Here is a 4,930-nt window from a genome sequence, read left to right as displayed (position 1 = left end):
CACACCGCGACAATATTTACTGCAGTGTTCTATAACGCGGCAGTTGCGCTGCTGAAGAACACCGCGTTGTGTAAACTCCCTCGTTACAATGACTAATACAGGGTAAAGCACAGTCCGTGATAACAGCGTGAGATGCGTGTGTGGGCTGAACAAAGACTGAGGCGCGTGGGGAGCATCAGGAAGCATCCAGCAGCATCCCAATGCCTCGTGTGACGCTGTGCCCACCAGGCAGCCGTACAACCGCACATTCCTACTCGCGCGACGTGGTTCTGTTGACTCAATCGCGTTATATCCACTTAGCATCCGTGTCATAAAACGTGTTCCCTAATACATTCATCGTGCTATATCCAATTGGCGTTATGAAAACACGCGTTGAGGCAGAACGAACTCTATAAACTATTTTTATTTTACCAGGTGAGACCCACTGAGCTATGTGGCTGTTTTCCAGAAGCAACCTGTCCACAAATGATAGATCAGCTAAATGGCTAATCACGTTAGAAATGTGTAGCACCAGCCACAAATACTCTAGACATGGATCCCCTTTGACAGGGTCAGTGTCTACTTAGATTCACTCACTCCGCCTATTGTCATGCGGCGTGTGCAGCTGCGTCGTGACACTTGGTAGAGTGCTGTCTTTGAGGCAGAGAGCTTTACAACTGTGTGCAGTGGTTAATTTGCTTAACAGCTTTACACCGAACTCCTTGCTTGTGGTAAAACATGTTTGCGACTTTGCTGATCGAGAACTATGCAGATTTAGATTTATAGTAACATGTACTTGGTGTGAGATGAACTTCCAAATAATTTCCTTTGCTCAACATCTTGCAATTAATGTCTTTTTAAATGGTCAGCTTAAGTGATTCCGTGATGTTTATGTAACTTTACCGTTAAGATAACCTATGGAGCACAATTATTTCAGTATTATTTTTCATAAGTAAACTTTAAACTGAACCCATATGTGATATTATATTGATTGATTATTTTATTTTTTAATGTAGTCTACATGCTCTTCTGGGGATATTACCCCACATTTACCATTCATTGATGTTCCCTTTGACATTGGTAATTGGCATTGTCACACCATAGTAATTCATGGGCAATTATGTAATTCTCTCTGTCTATCTCTCTCTGCATCTGTCTGTGTGGGTGTCTCTCTCTGCCGGTGTGTTTTTCTTTGTATGCGTCTTTCGTGTGTCTCTTTGTGTATTCCTCTCTCTGTGTGTGGATGTCTCTCGGTGTCTGTGTCTCTCTTTCCTCTTCCACGATGTGGTGTTGTATTTACATGCAAATTCTACCTCTAGCCCCGCCCACTTACTCTTGGGCTGAGCTTATCTCAAGTCAATATAACTTCGTGTTTCAGCAGCTTTCTCGCTATATTTTTTCACCTGATGATGGTTGCTTGTGTTGCGATCGAAACGTCGTGATCTATTATTTTTTCTACCTACGTGACTTTACCGAAAGAACCAAAGAGTATTATGATTGTAATTTTGATTGTGATTGTTGTGGTGGAGGTGGTGATATTGATGGTGGTGTTAACGATAGCGGTGATTTTGGTGGTTGTAATGGTGGTATTGATGGTGGTAATGGTGGTTGACTATTACCCCTCTCGTGTCCTTCCACCACCAGGTTTAAGAATCTGCTGGTGTCTGTGCTGGAAGTGGACGTCGGATATCTGTGCAGTCTGGAGTGGTGGACAATAGACTTCTGCAGCTCAACCAGGTGGACGCACTGGGCAGGGAGCAAGATGGTGGTGGCCTTAGAGACCCACTTACTCCCACAGAGAGCCATAGACTCACTCACAGAGTGCACTCACACAGAGAGCCAAAGTCTCACTGACACAGAGCCATAGGCTCACTCACATGGAGACACATAGACTCACTCACACAGAGAACCATTGATTAACTCATTGTTTTTTTCGGTAAAGTCACATATGTAGAAATACCATAAAATTATATTCACATAAATCAAGCACGACGTTTCGACCGCAACACAAGCGATCTTCATCAGGTGTAAAAACAAATAGCACATAAGGTGACATCAACGCAACACATAGAGAGTGTTAAACTGCACGGAGGTAAATACAACACGAAGATGAGAGACGAGAATTCAAAAAACCTAAGAAAATTTTACGTGATGCAATACCAGTCGGCCAACGACACAGTTAGACACTTTCCTGGCAGACCACGAATTTCAGAAGAGTGCTAAATTTCGTGTTCATCCTCTGGGTTGAACATACCAGCATAGACAGAGTGAACAAATACGAGGTATAAGATAGCAGAAATACATATACAGGGACACAAGAGGTAAGAAGAGGAAAGACGGACAGAGAAGCAAGAAAAAAGGGGCCGGATGGATGAACAGACAGAGGCTTAAAATAAGTAGTAGAGGTGGGGGGAGGGGCCGAAGAAAGCAAGGGGCACCCCACCCCACCCACCCCACCCCACCCACCCACCCCACCCCACCCACCCCACCCCACCCCTCCCACCCCTCCCACCGATCCTCCCCCCAACCCTCCCCTCAACGCTCCTTTCACTCCTCCCGTCACCCCTCCACCCCTCTCCTTTCTGCTGCGTAAGGGCCAGAGGCTGAGAGCACAGCAGAGGAGGCTACACGGGGAACTGGGCCGCGTCAGGGGCGAGAGACGCGGGGCGACTCGACACTTCACAGCGGCCTTCATAGATGTGTACTGCTTCATTCATAGGAGCTCAATAACAGCACTTGCCCCACCAGTCTGTGGAGCTCCATGGGGGATGTTTGTGTCGGAGCTCGTGCTGTAGGCATAGACGACGCGCGACCGTGGATCCTCTATAGGGAGCGCTCGTCTGCTGTGGGTCGCATGGAGCTGCACGAGCGGACACCGCCGCAGCGATTCCCATACCGAGTCACGAGATAGGCGCTGGGAAACAATTGCGCTGAAGTGTGTTGCTGGGTGGATGAAGCGAGCACCACCATGGTGTGCTTGCCTTGTATGGTCAGTCGTGTGACTGATTATTATAATATATTAATTCACACCTGTGCACCGTGTCATGGCAGTTTCTCTGTTTTCCTTCATTGCATTTTTATTTCAGAAATATTTCACCTGCAAAATAGATTGAGTTTGAATATCTCATGCGAAAGGGTGCCCAGGGCATGTGGGGTCGTCCAATTGCACAGTGTTTAGCGCACATCACTACACACCCATGGACTAAATCCAGAGGCGAGTGACAAATGAATCAGTTCTGCCCCCCTCGCTTCACCAACCCGCACTAGTCGGCGTGGTGAAATATGGTAAAAAATCAACACGACCGACAGGGCATAGGGTGCCCATTATCCAGAAGGGCTTTACTTTATTATCACATCCACATCTAATTGTGGATTTGGTTATTTTTCTTTAGTTATCTTTGTTGTATAAATACAACTTGACAAGATGTGTACTGCTTCATTCTGGTACATTTACTGTTTTTCAGTGCATTTCAGCACTGGGTGTGTTTGTTGGATTTATTGTTTGTCGATTTTTCATTGAACTGACAAATGGTGTAACCTGGTCCCTTGGGTACCCAGGCCTTCCTATAGTATAACTCCAGGAATCGGCAGATTTTTATTTTATTGTACCAAGTAAGGACCACTGAGCTATATAGCTGTTTTTCAAAAGCAACCTGGCCACAAATCATAGCTCAACGAAGTGGCTTATCACGTGGAAATTTGTAGCAGCCAAATACTGTAAACGCATATTTCTAAATGTGGAGGGAAAAAAACTCGAGGATCCAGAGAAAAACCCACGCCACCACGGGGAGAATATGCCAACTCCAAATATCCAGGCGTTGGGGTTGGAATCGAACCCACGACCTCCTGCATTCCAGGTGAAGGGGATAACTTGTTGCCACCACTGAGCCCCTTGTTAATCTGATGTGGTATACTGGTACAGCACCTGGTGGCCTCGGTCACTTTACTGACCTTTGCACCATTGTGTAGTCGGTTCAATTGAGTCGCAGACATACTCTTTGGAGGCAACAAATTTATTTATACCAACACGAAGGGGTAACTTCCCTTTTACCAGATAACCTATGGTGGTGGACCACCAGGCTATCTGCGCTAACACTCTGGGATAGCTACAACGAGCAGGACTCCAGCTTGAGTCCTGCCCATGTGTTGGTGACTCTTCACGGACGTTGAATGTAGATCTTTCAGAAGACAACAGCAAAGCTGAACCCCGGTCCCTCTGGGGACCCGGTTTATATGCTTACCAGTCGTGGCTGGCTCCGCCCTTGGCCACAACTACCTTCTCGATTCCTATTGCAAGATCTCGCCCTGACACGTGACTACCCACTAACCCCAACTTGTGGCCCCTGTGTAGAATTTACTCGTCATGTACCTTCCAGGGTCAAACAAAGTGCAATGGCCCACATTAACCTCATTCATGGCTGACACTTTCACACCCCTCCTATAGAGAACAGCACTGCACGCCACACGTGGTGCCACTCAGCGCCATGACTCCGCGCTCACCAAGCCCCACTAAGGCTGGTACTACACCCACATATATGGGGTGTCGGTGATGTAACTACATCGCACGCCATGCCTCTCAGGCCGGCACTACACAGTGGCATTCCCGATGTCACTACATTACCCCCCTCCCCCCCCCATTCGTAGCATTCAGCCGTCCTGGCTGTCAACTCCCCCTTAAAACTAACCAAGTGAATAAGTTCTAGATTTGAAGCTTTCGTGACTGCAAGGATCCATACTCTTTGGTTCTATTCGGTAAAGTCACGTAGGTAAAAAATAAAACAACAAAATTCATGACGTTTCGGCCACAACACAAGTGGCCTTCATCAGGTGAAGGGGACCGTACTGTCATGAGGACAGCGTTGGAGTGAAGACAGTCCAGCCCAGGTCGCGTCCTTTTAAGCTGTGTGGGAGGAAACAAAATACTTTGACAAAGGAATTAGCATAAAATGAC

General features: G+C 46.9%; 1 long non-coding RNA gene across 1 annotated transcript; it reads left to right on the top strand.

The window, feature by feature from the left end:
- The first annotated feature begins 1,651 nt into the window (after window positions 1-1,651).
- On the top strand, window positions 1,652-3,014 carry LOC142907526 (uncharacterized). Its single transcript, XR_012931063.1, has 2 exons — window positions 1,652-1,716; window positions 2,574-3,014. It is a non-coding gene; the product is annotated as an uncharacterized LOC142907526 (long non-coding RNA).
- Window positions 3,015-4,930: the final 1,916 nt, after the last annotated feature.

This window comes from Petromyzon marinus, chromosome 79 (genome assembly GCF_048934315.1).
Source record: "Petromyzon marinus isolate PM22_M1 ecotype Great Lakes invasive population chromosome 79, UKy_Petmar_22M1.pri1.0, whole genome shotgun sequence".
NCBI lineage: Eukaryota > Metazoa > Chordata > Hyperoartia > Petromyzontiformes > Petromyzontidae > Petromyzon > Petromyzon marinus.
Note: the sequence above shows the minus strand (reverse complement) of the source record. Positions and strands in the feature narration are given on the sequence as shown.